The 21,189-nt window shown below is 44.5% G+C and overlaps 1 protein-coding gene across 2 annotated transcripts in view; it reads right to left on the reverse strand.

Annotated features, from left to right (window-relative positions):
* The window catches only part of LOC147124468 (tyrosine-protein kinase Fer-like), a 50,550-nt gene extending 48,849 nt beyond the window's left edge, over window positions 1–1,701 (reverse strand). Inside the window, exon 1 of one of the 2 annotated variants that reach the window (XM_085987528.1) lies at window positions 1,631–1,701. The gene's annotated coding sequence lies outside the window, so the exon portion shown is untranslated. Of the gene's footprint in view, window positions 1–1,242; window positions 1,374–1,630 lie in introns of those variants that run through there. The other variant, XM_085987520.1, reaches the window with a different exon arrangement.
* Window positions 1,702–21,189: the final 19,488 nt, after the last annotated feature.

Here is a 21,189-nt window from a genome sequence, read left to right on the forward strand (position 1 = left end):
GTTAAGTGGGGATAGAGGATAGAAAATAACTGGATAAGGACCTGCAGATTTAATTAAGTACCCATTTTAAAGTGACATAAGACAGAATCTTCAATTTTATACAATAATTTATTAAATAGAAAAACTTATAGCAACTTGGCAAGTTAAGTTGGTTGGGCACAAGAGCTGGGAAACAAAAACAAGGCACTACACAGCCATCACTACTTGGTGAATACAATTACAACATAAGTTTACAGAAGCAGTTTCTATTACAAATATGAACACGGTCATTTAGAACGAGAAATGCTGACAACAGAGGCAAGTTCGTTTTTTTTAGAAAACAAGCAGGATATGTTGTCTTAATATGTGTAATATATTGTATAGAAATAGTGTTTTCCATTAGCAAGTTATCGTTCAAGTTTAAATGTTCTATCTACTTCCACCAATTGACATCAGACCAGTACAATGTTCTGTATGCGAGGGGGATGGGGCAATGGTTTTATACTAAATTACAACACATTTCTCCACATTAATTTGTACTTTTTATAAAATAAAACATACCCAACCCATTCTTAAACACTCTGCGTTATAACTATTGGGGACACCAAGTCAATTCGACTTTCTCAACAGCTCCAGTAAATCTATTGCAAAAACAGCATCTTATTTTCAAAACACCATTAAACTTCTTAAAAAGCGTTAACGATACAGTAGTTACTGTGCAAGTATCATATTCACTGTTACTCCAACACAGTGGCTTTACCAGTTATTCTTAGGTTAACTACTTAGTTCGTATGGTTAAAAACAAAACAATCAAGGTATGATGAACAAATACTAAGTAGGGGATTCCTCGACATATTCTATACACAATATCAAATTGACGTCTCACTTTTCCAAGTGAATCGTCCACCATCTGCTCAAATAAAAGACCAGTTACACCAGCTAACCTACTATAATAAACGATTCTGCGTCTCATCGAAATTATTGAAGTTACGAGTAAAGACAGGCATCAAGTTGCAGGTTGTTACTGTAAACAAGCAGCAATCGACGTCAGGCCAAATAACTGATGTATTGCGGCACATCACAGAACACGAAACAGAGGCTGGGTCGGGCAAACAGATGAGAGTTATCCCTGTACGGTTACTGATCATTTCACCGATACGAGAGCTCTCTGGCTGTAGGTGCGCCGGGGTGGCCCCGCCGGGGCTGTGAGGGCGATCCCTCGGATTAATCTGCCGGTCTGCACACAGACCAAGGTTTGCCTACCTCGTCAGTAACAGTGTGAAGTGGAGAAAACGTGCCCCGAGAATACGGAGTAACCGCAGATTAGACCCCGAACCGGAAACATTGATCAAGCCTCCCACCGCTGCACTTTTTAACTTTTAACACTCGCTCGTCGAGGACAACCCTTCCCAGACTACACGCATGCGCAGGATCGCGCAGGGCCTGCTGGGAGAGTTCCAGCTGGGTCGCACTCAAAACTGAGCATGCGCCTAGTCGACGGCGAACGCTAGTGCGCGTATGTCGCTGGGATCCGTTGACTTGTAACGGGTCCCTCAGTGGCACATATTTTCTTGCTCCTTTGGGTAATCTTGTCGCAAGTGCCTCTCGCGAGCTGTTGTATTTGCAGACTAAAACGTGCAAAAAGCAGTACATAATAATCAAACTATCGACTTCGCGTATTGTCTGCACGGCGCCACTCCCCGCAACCTACGCTCCGGGCTGCCGTTTACACATGCGCCCTAGAACCAAGTGGAAATCATGTCGCGCGCCGTTGCCACGTGCTTTCACTCTGCCTTCTGATTGGTGGAGAGTGAATTGCCACCAAAATGGAGAAATGAGGATGATTTCAGATAAGGCTGTGATTGCGAAGCGGGGCCCGAATTTAAGGCTTTAAAAAAAAATTATCCAACACTTCGGCCAGTTCTTATTCTTTAACAATTTATGTTTGGACTGTATAAACTGTAAACAACAACTTGCTTTTAACGTCGGAGAACATCCCAAGACGCTTCACAGTAGCGTAATCAGACGAAAATTGACAGTGAGCCAAATAAGGTGATACTGGGATAGGGTTGCAAAATTCTGGGAGTTTTTAAAAAGAGGAAACTTTCCATGGGAATTTTCGGGAATTTTGAGTTTTTTTGCACACTGATGGTTTTTGTCTTTGACCCTTATATTATCCTTGTCGTCAAAATAGACATACTGTTCCATACAAATAAAGACAGGCTTTCAAAACTTTATTTAGGTTATAATTTTGAACTTTATTGAACCCCCACAAAAAAGACCCATCTAAAATAAAATAAAAAGAGTGTCAGCTTATTTAGCTTGTAATTTGTCCTTATTTTGTCCCTTTGAGTCTTCTACTCATGAGTCTTCTGAGTCTTCTACTCCTCATTGCTCCTCCTGATTCTCTGACTCTGGCTCTGAGGTGTCCATTTCCTCCTCTATGTCAGTGTCTAGCTGTGTGGTGGACACTTCTGTATCTGGCTCAATAAGTTGTAGGTTCGCCCGGATAGCCACCAGTTTCTCCACTCTCTTTTGTTAGTCAGCCTGTTGCGCACCTTTGTATGCGTATTCCCAAAAAGTGACCAGTTTCGTTCAGAGGCCGCTGATGAAGGTGGGATTTGGAGTATCACCGATGCAATAGGTGACAGGGCCTCAGATGCACAAAGTCCCTTCCACGTATGTGCACTGATATGCTTGCATGATTCCCATCCCCATTCCAAAGACCTTGCTTGGTAGAGAACTTTGCCCACATCCAGATTGAGATGGTGTGAGAGGGTAGAAATCACACTAAGCGCTGTTGATCTGTTCTCCAGAAAGTATTGGTCTCCCAACATGCTTTGGGTCCAGCACGTATGCTGCAGCATGAATCGGCTTGACACAAAATTCTTGACGCGTCTGTATGAATTGAACAATTGCCTTCTCCTCTGCTTTGAGCAGCAGGGATGTGGGTAGGGCAATGCTGATTTGTTCTTTTAAATCAGTAAAAAGCCTGAGAACATCTGACAAGACAGCGTCATCTCCTTCAATCTGAGCAATTGCAGATGCTACTGGTGAGAGTAGTTTAAGGCTGCTAACCACTCTCTCCCAAAACACATCATCCAGCAGTATTTTCTTGATGGTGGTTTCCATATCCCCAGACTGGGATATTGCCATTTCTTGCAGCGACTCCTTACCCTCCAGAAGGCTGTTGTACATTATGACAACACCACCCCATCTAGTGTTGTTGGGCAGCTTCAGTGTGGTGTTCTTGTTCTTTGTCATTTGCTTGGAGTTGTAGGTTGCTGCAACTACCTGTTTTCCCCTGACATACTTAACAACTTGCTTGGCTCTCTTGTACAGTGCTTCCATGGTTCTCAAACCCATGATGTCCTTGAGGAGCAGGTTAAGCCCATGAGCTGCGCACCCAATAGACGTAATATGAGGGTAGGCCTCCTCCACTTGAGCCCAAGCAGCCTTCATATTCGCAGCATTGTCAGTAACTACTGCAAAGACCTTTTGTGATCCAAGATCGTTGATGACCGCTTTCAGCTCATCAGCAATGTATGTGCCTGTGTGTCTGTTGTCCTTCGTGTCTTTGAGCTTTCCTTGGACTCTGTTATACTCAGCCTCCAGCAAATAAGTAGACAAAGCATGTCTGGTGGGAGGACAGTATGCAGGGCAAATAACATTGAAAAATCTCTTCCAGTACACATTGGCTGTGAGCATGAGGGGTGAGCCTGTTGCATATACAGCTCGAGCAAGGCACTCATCTGCATTCTTCTGGCTATGGTTATCCATTGTATCAAAGAACCTTCCAAGTGGGCCAGGAGTTGCTGATGATAAGGAGCCTGATGCTAAATGAGAACCATCATCTTCTTGAATGGAAGCAGAGGAACTCTGGGCTGACTGCTGTGAGCTTTGAGTGAAGTTGTTGCATTTGGATAAATGCTGCTGCATCTTTGTGGCATTCTTTACATATGGCTTTCTACAGTGTTTGCACATGTACACAGTCTTTCCATCTTTAATGCCTGGGGTAAAATGCTTCCACACATCCGACAGTAAACGTGGCATTGTTCTATGCAGAGAAATAAAGGGCATTTATCTCTGTGTCGAACTGCGGTCGATCAGCACGATTACAACAGGGTGAGTACATTTTTGCTGATGCTCCATGTGATGGAAGCATGACCTGTACACACACGACGCTACATCACCAATAGTGTATTATTTTGTATATTTTAAATTGAAGGACAACAGAGTTCAACAAGTAACTGGTTTATTTGGTATAAAGTCTGATTTACTTACTGCATCATCACAACATCAGCAGAAAACAAAATGACTTCCCTCAGGACCCCTAACCTGGATCTTAAAAAAACTATAGCAGTCTTACAGATGCCTGCAGGCCAATCACAATTCGATATGCAAATATTACAAATAGAGGGAGCTAATCGCTCATCCAACCAATCAGGACACATTTGTTCACAGTCACACACAAAACTTGTAATTATTAAAACAAGCCAAGTAAGAAGATAAACATATATTGATTAAGAAATTCCTTAATAATTACGATTCCATCTCTGTTAGTAATTTTAAGAGAGGACCTGTGGAAAAAAAAGAAAGAAATACAAAAAAAACAATATTATGCTAGCATGTGCTTTTTTGGGCAAAATTCCCAAGCTAAACTTCCCGTGGAAAATTTCCGGAAATTTACCGGAAACTTTCCACCCCTTTGCAACCCTATTCTGGGACAAGTGCCCAATGGCTTGGTCAAAGAGGTAGATTTTAAGGAGCGTCATAACGGTGGAGAGGCAGAGGTTTAGAAATAGAATTCCAGAGTATAGGGCCTGGACAGCTGAAGGCACAGTCACCAATGGTGGGGCGAAGGAAGTGGGAGATGCGCAAGAGGCCAGAAACGGGTGATGCAAATCACTGGTTTCCTCGAGCTTGTTTGCTCGCCTTCAAGAGCAAGAGAGGAATTTCCCTGAACTTTTCCCTACATTTAACTCAGGTTTTATCTTGCTCAGGAGATTGTGCGTCTGACGTGGGAGTTGGGTTGCGATTGATGGTGTGTAGAGCTTGCATCATGTCAGAATCGCCGGTTCTGTGTTGAACTAGGTGGGAAGCGCAGCAGGTGGCGTATTCAGAAGAATGGTCTTCCTCAGGGAAGCGTGCTTGCACCGCTGCTGTACAACATCTACACGAATGACCAACCTATAGACGGTGTTACACGCCGTTTTATATATGCTGATGACTTATGTGTCTGCCCAAAGCACTGATTTTAACACCGTGGAGAAAACGCTTTCTGAGGCCTTGGAGGGACTAAAATCCTACTGTGAAAAAAACCACCTTCGCGCAAACCCATCAAAGACGCAAGTTTGTGCATTCCACCTCAGAAACCGTGAAGCCAAACGCCAGCTGAAAGTAACCTGGTGTGGAGCAACACTGACGCATTGCGAGCACCCTATCTACTTAGGAGTCACCCTTGACCGATGCCTCACCTTCAAGAACCACATCGAGAAGACAAAGGCAAAAGTGAGCGTACAAAACAACATCCTGAATAAGCTCACTAACACAAGATGGGGAACAAGCCCGAAAACATTGCGAACCAGTGCACTTGCTCTTTGCTATTCCACTGCCGAATACGCCTGCCCTGCATGGGAAAGGTCTACTCATGCCAAGAAGATGGATGCCGTTCTGAATGCAAGCTGCCGATTTATCACAGGTTGCTTAAAACCAACAAACACCAACAGCCTGTATATCCTGGCGGGTATCGCTTCACCTGATATAAGAAGAACGGTAGCCAGCAAGAAAGAACGACTCCGTCAAACATCAGATGAGAGACACCCTCTGCATTGTCATACACCTACACCCAGCCGCCTAAAGTCAAGAAAGAGCTTCATGAACAGTGTTGTTCCATTACAATCAACCTCATCTGAAGCCCGTATCGCCTTGTGGAAAGACTGGCTCGCCAGTCTTGAACAACCCCCAGCGATGGAAATTTTACTTGATGAAAGCCTTCCCCCAGGAGCTAATTGCAACTGGGCAACCTGGAAGTGCCTTAACAGACTTAGGACCGGTGTAGGTTGCTCAAAGGTGTCACTAAACAAATGGGGATATTCAACCAGCCTGACAACTTGTGAATGTGGAACTGAGGCACAGACTATGCAACATCTCCTGCAATGCCCATCGTTAGAGGAACCCTGCACTGTTGCAGATCTTGCCGAAGTCAACAACAAGGCGCAAAAATGTGTCCAGCTCTGACTGTCCGTGGACACGATAAGAAGAAGAAGAAGATGTCAGAATGGGACCAGCTTGCTGGCCGAGCTAGTCTTTTTCTGTACTTTTTGTTACGAATGATGACTGACTTGCTGTGTATTTCCACTGTTTACAATTTATTTATTGACTTGGGACTTGTTCAAGTAATAATATAAATAAGTATTAATATAACCAAGGTATTATGTATTGCAATCAGATTTCCAGCATCTGCAGTATTTTTTGCTATTATATATTAATATAACCAAGCCTTTAATCAAAAGCAAAAGCTCAATAGATTGGAAACGAGCACTGTAGTGCCCATTTTTAAGAAAAAGGATAAAACTAGCTCAAATAATTGCAGGCCCATCAACGTTTGGTGAAATAATTCAATTGATTATCAGCAGCAAACACACCTGTATGGAAATAATCTAGCAAATAACAACCAACATGGATCTAAAAGAAAATTATGCCTGAATCTTTTGAGGGAGTTATGTGAGGGGATGGTGTGAACTGTGATGTGTTTCTACATTTGCAAGAAGCCTTTAATTAAATTCATTTCAAAGGATTGAAACTGAAAACAGTGGGAATTGAAGGTAAAACTTGGATGTTGATAAGGAATTGGATGAAGGGAAGAACGCTGTTGGGTCAGTGATATTAGGTTGGTAGTGGCATTAAACATGGGAGAACAGTCAAGGATCAAATCTACAAAAAGAAAGAAAGACTTGCATTTATATAGCGCCTTTCATGACCACCAGACATCTCAAAGTGCTTTACAGCCAATGAAGTAACGCGGCAGCCAATTTGCACACAGCAAGCTCCCACAAACAGCAATGTGATAATGACCAGATGATCTGTTTTTGTTATGTTGATTGAGAGATAAATATTGGCCAGGACACCGGGGATAACTCCCCTGCTGTTCTTCGAAATGGGATCTTTCACCTGAGAACAGACGGGGTCTCGGTTTACCATCTCAATCCGAAAGATGGAAAAGTGGGCAAATCTATATAGACAACGCAAGGTATTATGTATTGCAAGAAAAGTGGGCATCATAAATATTCTAGGAATGGCGTAGACATAGCTAAAGGAGATTGGAAAGGGATCTGGGAGTGTGAGTACATTTGGCACTTAGCACGTCAATCACTGTGGAATAGTAATACACAAAACCTTGCAGTACTAAATTTTATTGCTCGTTCAGTTGAGTATACCACACATTGAGCACTGTGTTCCATTTTGATAACAAAGAAAACATTCAAATGAATGCAGTGCAGTGAAGAGCATCAAGACTGATCCCTGTCATCAAAGGTTGAGTGATAAAGAATGACAGAGGGGGAAACTGAGGCTTTTTAGACTGAGAGACGACCTTATAGACATGTACACGATATTCAGTGGCATGGATAAGTTAAATTAAGATAGGCTGATGGTAGAGATGTTGTCCTGCTCATTTGTTGCCCTGTTCTCTGACTCTGGCCTTTTGTGCAGTCTTCACCCCGATCCACCATTAGTGGTAGAGCCTTGAATATCCTGGATCTCATGTCTGGAAAACCTTCCCTAAACCTCTCCATCTTTCTCTTAAAAACTTTTGAGAAATTTATCTCTTGGGCCAAGCTTTAGATCACCCCTCCTAATCTCTGTCTTCCTGGCATCTGTTTACATCTATCTGTGAAGCACCTTGGGACACTTTTTACATTAAAGATGCTATATAAGTTCAAGTTGTTGTTGAATATGCTAAAACTGGTGAAAGGAGAATTTAGGACAAATGGTAAGAACTTAACGCAGTGATCAAAACCTGGAATGATGTTTTGGGCAGGGCTCTGGAGGCGAAAAACTTCGATCCATTCAAGATACAGTTGGAGAATATGATGGAAGAAATATTATTTATTTTACACTTGGGATGAGCTAAAATGGACCAAATCTATATTTATATCTGGCTAACAAAAACATCAATATGCCTTAAAATCTGTAATATTTTCTTTGTTCATAATTGCAGATGTTTGATTTAGCATGAATAAAGTTGGTCCTCATTTAAACATCCAATCACGATCCAAATGAATTAGTTTTTTCATATATGCAGATAATAAAATTTGACACTAACAGTTGGATACTGTGGTGGGGAGAATAAAGGAGGAGGAAATGACAATCAAGCCCGATCATGTACACAACTAGTTAATATTATGTCCGTGTATAATTGAGACACGGACTGCAAGAGTTGGTTACAACAGATGTTTACTGAGTGGAGACAAAACTGGAACTACTATGCAAAGTTATTACACAGGCTTATATACAGGGGTGGTCACTACTGGTACTGCAGTATACAGGGGCTGCAGAATATAGTTCCTTCTGCAAAGTACATACACTACAATTCCTCCCCTTTTAGCTAAACAGTACATAACATTCGATTAATAACTAAATAACATATTTACAATTACAGTCGCTATACATTAGCTGAAGTTAAGCAATTATAAGTTCAGTCTTTGAGGAGGCTTCCTGATTCTGTCTGGATAATGCCTCTTTGGGGTATCTTCTGGCAAAGTTGATTCGGAGTCAACGTCGTTGTTTGGTTCGTCTGCTTCCAATAGCACCGATTCTGAGGTAGATGCAATTGGTACTTCGGTTTCATCACCAGGTGTATCGGATCGTGATGTGGAATTGACGTTTTCCAGCGACTCTAGAATCTGGTCAGCATGGCATCTTACAATGCTCTCTCCAACGTCCACAGTATACATTAGAGGTCCTTGCCGTGTGCAGATCGTTCCTGGCTGCCATTTCTCTGTGCGGTTGTCCCGGGCCAAAACTGGTTGACCTATCTTAAAACTCCTGGTCGGCCTTTCATTCATATTCTGAAACTGCCTGTTCTCCACATCTCTTCTGATGTTTGGCTTAACCAAATCCAAGCGGCATCGTAGTCTTCCATTGAAGAACATCATGGCTGGAGTTTGGTTGGTAACCGCATGTGTCGCATTCCGGTAGGCAAACAAGAAGTTATCCACCTTGTGTTGTAGGGGTATGTCTTCATTACACATTGCCTTGATAGCCTTCTTGAATGTTTGAACGAACCTCTCAGCCAATCCATTGGTGGCTGGATGATATGGGGCGGATGTGTAATGTTTAACACCATTGTTCTTTAAGAACCTCCGGAACTCTTCAGACACAAACTGTGGTCCATTGTCGGAGCAAATCTGTTCAGGCAGCCCATTTCTGGTGAATATGGTTCGTAAGACTGTGATAGTTTTTTCTGTGGTGGTTGAGGACATTTTTATTACCTCTGGCCACTTTGAATGTGCATCCACCGCAATTAAAAACATCGAGTCCATAAATTGACCAGCAAAATCAATGTGCACCCTTTGCCATGGAGATGAGGGCCACTCCCATGGATGTAGAGGGGCTTGTGGTGGGGCGTTTTGGACCTTCTGGCATCCTGTACAGCTCTTGGTCATCTCTTCAATTTCTCTATCGATTCCCGGCCAGCACACAAATGCTCTGGCTAAGTTCTTCATTTTTACCCCTCCCAGATGACCCTCATGAAGCTCATTGAGCAATCTATCCGTCAATTTGGGTGGAATTACTACTCTGGATCCACACATCAAGGTTCCTCTGCACACTGACAGCTGTTCTCTTCTCGCCGAGAATGCTGGCAACAGTGGTTCGCCATGTGCTGGCCATCCCTTCACCGTTAAATCATACACCCTGGAGAGTGTCGGGTCATTTCGTGTTTCCTTTTCTATGTTTGCATTCGTCACAGGTAGACATTCGACTATGGTCGAGTGGAATATCTCCACTGCAGGTGCTTCTTCCACCGTCGGCAACGGAAGGCGCGACAATCCTTTGTACTCAATGTCATATTGGTGTGCCCCGAGGAAAAGGGACCACCTCTGTAGCCGTTGTGCTGTCATTATCGGGACGCCCTTCTGAGGGTTGAAAATGGAGACAAGATGTTGATGATCAGTTAGTAGAGTAAATTTCTGACCATGCAGGTAGTGATTGAACTTCTTCACCACCACCCCCCCACCCCCCCCCCGCCCCCGCCACCAGGCTGAGGGCCTCTCTGTCAATCTGGGCGTAGTTATGCTCGGCTGAAGTTAACGAGCGTGACGCAAAAGCTATCGGCCTCTCTGAACCATCAAGGAATTTATGTGACAGTACTGCTCCAATGCCGTAGGGAGACACATCACACGCCAGTCTTATCGGTAGTGATGGGTTGTAGTGAGCCAATACTTCTCTTGAAGTGATTAGGTCTTTACTCTTCTGAAAGGCCCGCTTACATTCATCGCTCCATTTCCATGCTACTCCAGTTTGTAGTAGGGCATTCAGTGGGTGCAGAATTGTGGACAAATTCGGCAAAAACTTATGGTAGTAATTCACCAATCCGAGGAATGACCTCAGTTGCAACACATTTTCAGGTGCTGGAGCCTTAACCACCGCTTCAATGTTGTCAGGGGACCTATGTAGCCCCTCTTCATCAATCACGTGGCCACAATACGATATCTGTTTCTTAAAAAACTCGCACTTGGGGCGATTGGCTCGTAGCCCATGTTCTCTTAGTCTAGTGAGCACCTGCTCTAGGTTGGCAAGGTGTTCACTGTCATCTTCACCTGTCACTAGGATGTCGTCCAAGTAACACTGAGTCCCCGGAATCCCTTGCAGGACTTGTTCCATCGCTCTTTGCCATATCGCCGGAGCTGATGCTACTCCGCATACCAGTCGATTATACTGGTAAAGACCTTTGTGGGTGTTTATCGTGAGATACTTCCTAGAGGATTCTTCAACCTCCATCTGCAAATATGCTTGTGCTAGGTCAATTTTTGTAAAACGCTTCCCTCCAGATAGTGAGGCGAAAATATCTTCTATCCTCGGGAGAGGATACTGTACTGTGTGAAGGACTGGGTTCACCGTCACCTTGAAGTCCCCACAGATGCGAACCTTCCTTGGTTCCTCAGACTTATTGTTTAACGTTTTCTTCATGACAGGAACGATGGGTGTCGCCCACTCGCTCCAGTCCACCTTGGATAACACGCCTGCATTCTCCAGATTCTCCAGCTCTGCCTCGACGGCTGGGCGAATTGCATACGGTACTGGTCCTGCTTTGAAAAACTTGGGAATTGCATTCTCTTCTATTTTTATCGAGGCGGTTACGCCTTTAAGAGTTCCCAGTTCTTGTTGAAATACCTCTTTGGCATTAGCTAAGATTTTTGACAATCGTCCAGGTGTGACGTCGTCGTCCTTTTTACCAGCCACAGTCAGTGCCTGAATGGAGTGCCAGTCTAAATTTATCTTTCTGATCCATTCACGTCCCAATAACGGTGGTCCACCATCTTGCAATATGTACAGATACAATTTCTGTATTTCCTTGCCGTTGTATTCGACAGGCACCCTTATTTTCCCTCTGGGGTATACTTTCTGCCCCGTATACGCCTTCAAGACAATGGATGTCTCTTTCAAGGGTATGTGTGAGAATAGCCGCTCGTAGTCTCGTCGATTCATGACGGTCAGGACTGATCCTGTATCCAATTCCATTTTGACTTGGGACCCTGCTATCGTGAAGGTGACCCAAATGGTTCGGTGATCCTCTTTTGCGATTACGTTGTGAAGTTTGAGACAGCTTAGTCTCTTGTTCCCGGATTCACTATCGCTCTTCTGGTCTTCGGAACTACTGTCCGTCATCTTTTGTACTTTCCTGTACTGTTCCTTAGTAGCCTTTTTGTTGTCGTTAGTCTTCTTCCCAGACCTGCAAACTCGTGCAATGTGTCACATCTTTCCGCATTGCCTGCATATTTTGTCCTTGGACCAGCAGTCCTTCTGGTCATGGGTTGTTCTGCCGCAGCGATAACATTTTTCAAATTCCCGTGTCATTTCATGGGTGCCGTATTCCTGTGGCTTTTGCTGTATTTCCGCAGCTCCCCTTGTTGCTGCTTTGTACGATACTGCTATGCTGAAAGCCTTATCTAGCGTCAGCTCTTTCTCTGAGAGTAACCTCTTCTGGGTTCCTTCACTCAGGAGTCCACAGACAAATTTGTCCCGTAGGGTATCTGCCAGTCCTGCTCCGAACTGGCAGTGCTTTGATAGCTTGCGTAGTTCCGTAAGGTAATCAGCATTGCTCTCATCTTTATGCTGATTTCTCTTGTGGAATTTAAATCTTTCTGCTATCAGCAGCGGTGTAGGATTTAGGTGTTCCTGTAGGATATCAACAATTTCGTTAAAACTCTTCGCCATCGGTTTGGCTGGAGTAATCAGGTTCCGCAATAGGCCGTACGTTCTTGCGCCCATTAAGTTTAGTAGTACCGATGCCTTTTTCTCATCGGCTACTTCGTTTGCCTCGCAATATACTTCGACTCTTTCCACATACGTGGTCCAGTCTTCTATTGCATTATCGAAGGCAGTGATATTGCCAGTCTTCGGCATCTTGGAAATCTAAGATGGCGCCTCCCGCGCTTTGCCTTCTTCCCCGATTGAACAAAATGGCGCCTCCCGTGCTTTGCCTTCTTCCCCGCTGGATTAAGATGGCGCCTCCCGCGCTTTCTGTCTTCTCCGCTGCTGCTAGCGCTGTTGCTGGTGTTTTTATGCCTTGATGGCGACGCCCTATGGTCTTCGCGCACTTCCCCCCCGCGCTGCTGCTAACGCCGCTCTCCGCGGTCCCCGTGGCAAACTGCAGCTCCTCGCGGCTTTCTGCGTTTCTAATTTTTTTTATTTTCCCGTCGTCAGAGCAAACCCTACGAGACACTTTCCTCCCTCTTCTCGGGTCTGTACGGTGCCCGGCTTCGTAGCACCGGCCGCGCCCTGTGTGTTCCACCCTCTCTCTCTCTCTCCTCTTCCCGACAATGCTGCTTGGCCCCGTTGAAAAGCCACCCGATCGAGCTCTAGCCCGCCGCAGCCCAGGAAGGATCAGTGTACTACCTGCCACCAGCCCGATTAGCTGGGACACCATAGACAGGATAACCAAGCCCCGCTCTCGACAGCCTCTCCTGCAAATCTTCAACTCCGATGAATCAGAGGCGGATGCCCACGGTCGACGCCCGTTTCTTCTGTTTGTTTTATTTATTTATTTATTTTCTTTCTTCCTTCTGGCCTCGACCTCTACAACTTCGCTTCAGGGATGAATCCCCATGAGGTGGTGCAGAACTGTAGGTAAGTTCGGATCTGCTCGTCGCCAGTATTATGTCCGTGTATAATTGAGACACGGACTGCAGAAGTTGGATACAACAGATGTTTACTGAGTGGAGACAAAACTGGAACTACTATGCAAAGTTACTACACAGGCTTATATACAGGGGTGGTCACTACTGGTACTGCAGTATACAGGGGCTGCAGAATATAGTTCCTTCTGCAAAGTACATACACTACAGTTAATAACCAGGTGTGGAACCCATGACCGTCCCTTGCCAGGGTGCTGAGACCAGATATAGTGCTGCGACTGCCATTCTGCCTGAGACCAGCTAATTCACAAAGTTCAAGAACGAAATCTGTACAGCTCAACTGCTCACTGGAGTAGGAAAATGGTTGTTTAATAGTTCAGCTGTTGTTGTAGGCAATGCATTTTTGTTTGCTAATGTCAGTTTCAGATATATGCTTTGTTATAAGTCACTGATTATTTATTTTGTATTTTAGAACAAATAGCGATGTTTCTACTTCAATAACAAATATAACATTAAAGTTCAAAATTATTTAAAACCGATTATGGTGGCTTGGTAGGTTGGAAAATTCGTGTTACACTTTTGGAATTTAGGATCAATCTATCCAAACTGATAAAATGATGTCTTCTCTGTTGAGTAGCAAGTTTCAGCTCAGTTTCTTATGAATGTAGGTCCATGTGTCAACTGTGGCTCAGTGGGGTAGCACTCTTGCCTCTGAGTCAGAAGGTTGGCAGTTCAAATTCCACTCCAGAGACTTGAGAACAAAAGTCTAGGCTGACAGTCCAGGTCAGGACTGAGGGAGTGCTGCACTGTCTGATGTGCTGTCTTTCAAATAAGATGTTACAACAAGTTCCTGTCTGCCCTCTCAGGTGGACATAAAAGGTCCCATGGCACTGTTTTGAAGAAGAGCAAGGGAGTTATCCCCGGTATCCCGGCCAACAGTTAGCCCTCAATCAACATCCCTAAAAGAGATTATATGGTGATTACCACATTGCTGCTTGTGGGAGCTTGCTGTGTGAAAATTGGCTGCCGGGTTTCCTGCACTGCAACAGTGACTACACTTCAAAAGTACTTAATTAACTGTAAAGTGCTTTGGGACTTAAAAGGTGCTAAAAAATGCAAGTCTTTCCTTTTTTTCTTCCACCGTGCAAAACTGTCTGTCATTCAGCATGAAATAATTGGCACTAAATTAGCAGCCTCACTCAAACAGCCCATAAATATGGCTAGTGTATAAAATAGAGGCATTCTCATTGATGCAGCGGTGAGTCCCATTCACCCATTGCTGACCTACATTGGCTCCCGGTTGAGCAACACCTCCAATTTAAAATTCTCATGCTTTGTTTCAAATCCCTCCATTGCCTCGCCCCTCCCTATCTCTGTAGCCTCCTGCAGCCCTTGGATATTTGCTCTCCACCAATTCTGACCCCGCTTTTAATTGCTCCGCCATTGGCAGTCGTGCCTTCAGCTGCAGAGGCCCTAATTTCTGGAATTCCCTCCCTGAACCTCTCCACCTTCTACCTCTCTTTCTCCTTTAAGACGCTCCTTAAAACTTATCTGACCAAGTATCATGTGGCTCGGTGTCAAATTTTGTTTGATAATCCTCCTGTGAAGCGCCTTGGGACATTTTACTACGTTAAAGGCGCGATATAAATGCAAGTTGTTGTTGGAGTGGCTAGAGGTTAAAGTGAGGAAGCCTTAGCTTGCAACTAACCTCTATATACCAGACTGCGACTTGCTGATACTGGATGTCAAAAGTTAGAAAATGTTCCACTCAACTTTAGAAGAACTAAAAGAAACACCAAAATATGTAAGTTTTTTAATTAAGCCAGATCGTCAACTTGTCACCGAGCATTTTAGAGCAACTAGGGGTGGCTAAAACATAATTTATTAATACTTATTTATACTTTAATGTAGTTGATTCCAGATGAAAGCCTGATGTGAAAATATATATCCAAGAATTATAAGTATTTTTGTGCATTCATCCTAAATATAAATTGGGCTTGAATCACAGATAAAATGGAAAACTACAAATTCTGGGACGAGCACAAATGAATGTCCTTCTCTTCAGATCCTGATTTACCTGCTGTACATTTCCAGCATTTTCTGTTTTTTATTTTATGCTCAAACTTGGTACATTAATCTGAAATCAACAACTGTAGGTTTAGCGTGCTCAAAAGCATAACACAGATTTTTAATTTCCTTGATTTCCAGTGAATGTTGCATTAATACTTCTACACAGTAGACTCTCGGGCATCACATTTAATATTTAAATAATTTACAATTTCAGGAAAGCATTAGCGGCAGCATGGTTTTTTTCTATGAGTCATTCGAACATATGCCAGGGATATATGGAACATGGTTCCAGGGATGAGGGACTTCAATTACGTGGATAGACTGGAGAAGCTGGGGTTGTTCTCCTTAGAGCAGAGAAGGTTGAGAGTAGATTTGAAAGAGGTGTTCAAAATCATGAGGGGTCAAGACAGAGTAGATAGAGAGAAACTGTTCCCATTGGCGGAAGGGTCGAGAACCAGAGGACACAGATTTAAGGTGATTGGCAAAAGAACCAAAGACGACATGAGGAAAAACATTTTTTATGCAGTGAGTGGTTAGGATCTGGAATGCAATGCCTGAAAGGGTGGTGGAGGCAGATTCAATTGTGGCTTTCAAAAGGGAATTGGTTAAGTACCTGAAAGAATTTTTTTTGCAGGGCTACAGGGAAAAGGCAGAGGAGTGGGACTAGCTGAAGTGCTCTTGCAGAGAGCTGGCACGGGCTCAACAGGCTGAATGGCCTCCTGTGCGGTAACCATTCTATGCCCACTCTTCATGTTTCACGATCTTTCTGCTCACATATCACTTGTATTTTGGCAGAAAAATCTGATGAAAAAAAACCATTCAGGCAAGTAAAATTATAAGGGCAAGCGCTCAGAAAAGTTAATTTTGATTTCTGATTAGTTAAACAACAATTTTAATTTTTTTGCAAAAATTGGTAAGACAGAGCTAAAGTTAACAAACTACACAGGTATGATGAGTGGAATGGTATCCTTCTGTGCTGTAAATTCTATGATTATCTAATGCCCGAATGTTGCTATTTCACCCTAACCTCCAAAATGATACAGATTTCACAAATAAAAAGGCCCTGCATGTGGCAAGGCAAACTGCATTTTGCTCTGTCTGAGAACACAGGTCTGATTTTTCCTAATTGGTATTGCCATTTGCAGTGTTAAGCTTTTGGATTGGTAATTCAGTGAACAAAAATGAACAGTATTGAATAGAGCTCTCTCTCTCTGCATTTGTCAGGCAATGGCACCTGTCATCGCTACCACAAGGCCTGTGGGAGGAGTTGATTTAGTGTTCATTGTTTACATTTATCTGCACATTGAACTAGCGAGACGACGGGCTGAACCAAAATAGTAAGTAAGATAAAATTGAATTTATTTCCTTCCACTTAAGTCATTGTAACGAACAGTCTGTAAAACAGTCTGATGCAATCTGCCGACAAATTATTAGGATTTTATTATGTTGTTGTTTTTTTATCCTCCTCCTGTGTTTATAATCATGGCTAACATGTTCTCAGTTCACCAATGCGTTGATAAAGTTTCTACATGTTTTGCTGTAACTATGCAAGGCAAATTGCCAAAAAAGTGGGTGTAATTATAAAAATTCAAACAGCTGATTTAAATTATAAAAAGAACAGACTGGAAAAATTGACTTGTGCAATACTGTACATAGAATACAGTTTATTATCGTCACTCTATTCATACAATAGGCTCACCCAGTTTCAGAAGTCTCATTAAATACAGTAGAGACTAACTGTCCTTGGGGATATATAAAAATTCTAATTTAGAGAGGAGTTTGTTTTCACACAGGTTGTTTAATATGGTTTCTGTAATCACAAAGGAGCTATAAATGGTAGTTTACGTTTTGAGAGAGATGCATAGTGACTATGCAATATATAGTGAGTAATTTATCTGTTTGCATTTCTTTTTCTGATTGTAATTTTTTATTCCTTTTGTGAACTTTAGTACGTTCTTTTTATCCAAACTGGCAAACTGTTAAAGGATAAAAATGCAGAATCTATACTTTTAATTATATAATAAATTTTATTTCAGGAGTTTCTCGTGGGTTGGTCTTGAACTGTCATGGTGACTGTATCTTGGAGAAACAATACTTTTTCTGCAGTGTGATTGAGTAGTATTTTGCCACAGCGGGGGAGGGGGGATGTGGAGAAGAGCAAAGCAGTTTTGTGAAATATGATAGGTGAGACCACAATAGTAGAAGATAGTGGGGGCTAAATTCTATAACGAAAACGGACACAGGGATCGCGATGCACGATTAACCAGTGCGTGTTCAGTGTAATACAGTCAGCACGCCAACTTCGTGCTGCCTGCTTAGTTACATGATTTCTCCATGCAGCTAGTGCTAACCATGCTGTTCGTTGGCTGGATGCATCAGCAGGGGGCCAAAATTGTAGAAGCTAGCACCAGTTAAAGCTAGCCTGCACTGCTCAAAGCCAGCCTGCACCTCTTAAAGGGGAGGTGCATTGTGGCTGGAGCAGGTGCTGGAAGTCGTTCTACAACTGATTCTGACCTGGGAAACACTCAATAATGGCTCAACATGGGAGCGAGCGGGCTCCAAGGTTTTCTGACGTTGCACTGGAGGCCTTGGTGGAGGAGGTGGAAAGGAAGAAAGGTGTGCTGTATCCATAGGGGGCCAGGAGGCCCTCCAGATACATGGTCAGAAGGAAGTGGGAGCAGATAGTCGTGGCAGTCAATACCAAGAGTCAACTGAGGACCTGGATGCAGTGCCGCAAGAAGTTCAATGACCTCACGAGTGGTAAATATCAATGAATGCATCTTCAAATGCCATATCTGACCAACTGCACCACCATTTGCCTCAGCCACTGCTCAATGGACCACACCCCCATTACCCACCTACCAACAATCTCTATCAATCAGGACTCATACCTCACATTCATAGCTTCACCTCAGCCTCACATACTTACCACTGCTGGAAGCTTCACACCCACATCTCACAGCTTGCACACACTGCCAGCTATTCCACCATGACAGCCACATCACCCAAACAGATTCCATGACACTCACTGATACACTTCCCTCTCTCTTTCAGGCGCACAACTGGAGGCAGCAGGAGCTAACTAGCGGGTAACCTGTACTCCTGCATGTCCTAACCCCCATGAAGGAGACGGTGCTGGTCATTATTGGAACGGCTATTACTGAGGCCGTGGCCAGTGGCGGGGCTGAAACCATAGAAGATGATGCTCTTCTCATGTCTAATCCTCCTTCTCACATCCCACTTCTTCCTCAACCCACAATCTCTTCTGATTTACAAGCTGTAGATGGTGTAAGCATGCACCTCTTGATTTCCCAACTCCCTTCACCATAACCTTACCCTTGTGCCTTCCTCCTTTCAGATACCCAAGAACTGTAACCTGGCCAGGCAGTGGTGGAAGAGCAACAAGACAGTAATGATGAAGACACACCGTCATTCGATTTCACACTTACCAGCTCAGATACTGACACTGCACGTAATTTAGAGAATAGCATAGAGGCAGGATCTGCACGTGGTGAGACACCAGGCACGAGTGGCCTGCAGCCAGGGCAGGGGGCAAAAATAGCGCAGGTGCCAGCTTGCCGGAGAGCAAGGTCACACATGAGTTCTGCTGCAGAGGACTCAGTTGAGTACTTCGATGGGGCAGGCTACCAAAGAAGGCTGATGGGTATGCACAATGAAATGCTTGGTGTATTGGGAAGCTTGCCAGAAGGCCTACGTGCAATGTCAAGGAGCATGGAGGAATCAGGCACCAACTTGCCACAGGGCTTTGTGCAGAGCTTGGAGCCCATCCTTTCTAGCATGCAAGTGGTGGCCAACTCTATTAGCACACTTGTGGACCCAACGATGATGCAGGGTCTGATGGCCAATGTCTCAGGTGGCCGTTGCTTGTGCTACAATGCAAGCTAACGTCTGAGTGCTGCAGTAGAAGCTCAGACTAATGCCATCATGGCTCTAGATTACAGTGTTCAAGGGGGCTTGCAGGGTGTCACAGCAGTCCAGCAATCTGTCCTCCAACAGATTACTAGGATTGCTCTGGCGCCGCCCCGGGGGGAGGGGCAGTAGCTCCGTGGAGCATGAACCTGCTGTCCTCTCTCAGGATGACTGCATTCATTCTCCCACCACATCCACTCCGCCAGTGCCCTTGGTGTTGCCTGTCAGCCAGCCAGCCCAGACTGCTACCACCCATGCCGAGATGGTGCAATCTGAAGCCGGGCCGTCTAGGCCCACAGCTGCTTTAGGTCGTCCTCCAAGGCCATCTGCAGTCTCCACCCCTGAAAGTCAGCAGCCTTCCACCAGCCATGCTGCAGTCACTGGGGTAGCACTGTGTAGGAGCCCTAGGACAGGCAAAGGCACACGGAAGACAGGCACTAAGGGAATGCACAAGGGTGATTAATTAACGTTTGCATGCAATATGGTATGATTTGATTTATAAATTTGGTTTTGAATGTTTATTTTGTGGAGGCTTTTATTTTCGCATTGTGGCCAAGCAAAAGCTGTGATGGTCAATGACAGAGAGAAGGTAAGGTGTGGGACTGTTGGTGAATAGGAAATTGGGGTTGCAGTTATCGGCAGTGTTCCCTCTAATTTTTTTTCCCTGCGCGGACTCTTTAAATTTGTTGTGCAGCCGTGGTATCTCTTCCAGTGGTAGCCGCTGGTGAGCGGCCTGTGCGGGACCTCGCGATTGGTGCGCAGCACGCACCTTCGGGGGAACACACTCGGATGAGTTCTTCATGGACAGCCCGGCCAGAAAGGGGCTGTCTAGGTTGCCTCCTTCCGTTTTTTCCTCCTCCTCTTCTTCCTCTTCCTTCTCTTCCTGCTCCTCAGCTGCTCGCCGTATAGTTGGTGGCATGGGCTGTGCCCTCATGATGGCGAGGTTGTGCAGCATGCAGTAGACCATCACGAATCTTGACACCTGCTCTGCTGAGTACTGCAGGGCTCCTCTAGAGTGGTCCAGGTAGCGGAAGTGTTGTTTCAGCGTGCCAATGGTTTGCTCTATCACATTTTGTGTGGCAGCACAGCTTTCATTGTATGCATACAGCACACATGTGCATGAGTTGTGCACCGGAGTCATCAGCCATGTTGTCAGCGGATAGCCTCTGTTGCCATGTAGCCACCCTTAGGTTTGCAGTGATGGCTCAAATGCAGATGGCACAGCGGTCTGGCGCAGAATGAAGGCATCATGACTGCTGCCAGGATACCGGGCATTGACTTGCTGCTTGTGGTCGCACACCAGCTAGACGTTGAGGGAGTGGAATCCCTTACGATTCTGGTATATGACAGAGTTTACATGCAGTACCCGCAAAGCGATGTGCTGCAGTCAATGGCACCCTGCGCCATGGGGAAGCCTGCCATCATAGCAAAGCCATGTGCTCGCTGCGCCTACTGCTCTCTGGCAAGAGAGAATGAAGATATCTCTCTTTGAATAGATAGCCTCAGTGACCTCCCTTATGCAACAGTGAATGGCAAACTGCACTATGAGACTTGTATAAATACAAGTTGTTGTTGTTGACATCCTTATTAAAGCGCAGAGATCTCACACATTGTTCCTCGCTGAGGTGCAGTAGGAGAATTGCTCCCTGAACACCCTAAGTGGATATGGCTTCTTGCTGGGAGCCCTTCTTCCCACTCCTTCTCCTCCCTCTTCCAGCAGTTTGTCCTGCTCTGCGTGCCCTCTGTTCATTCTCCAAGTTATGCTGTATTCCAAGTGGAATTTCTACTACTGTACCCATGTCTGGCAGCAAGTGGTTTGTGCAGAAGCTTTGAAGTCAGGAAAAAGTCC

The sequence above is a fragment of the Somniosus microcephalus genome, chromosome 1 (assembly GCF_052327205.1).
Source record: "Somniosus microcephalus isolate GS21.2 chromosome 1, FLI_Smic_1.0, whole genome shotgun sequence".
In the NCBI taxonomy this organism is placed as follows: Eukaryota; Metazoa; Chordata; class Chondrichthyes; order Squaliformes; family Somniosidae; genus Somniosus; species Somniosus microcephalus.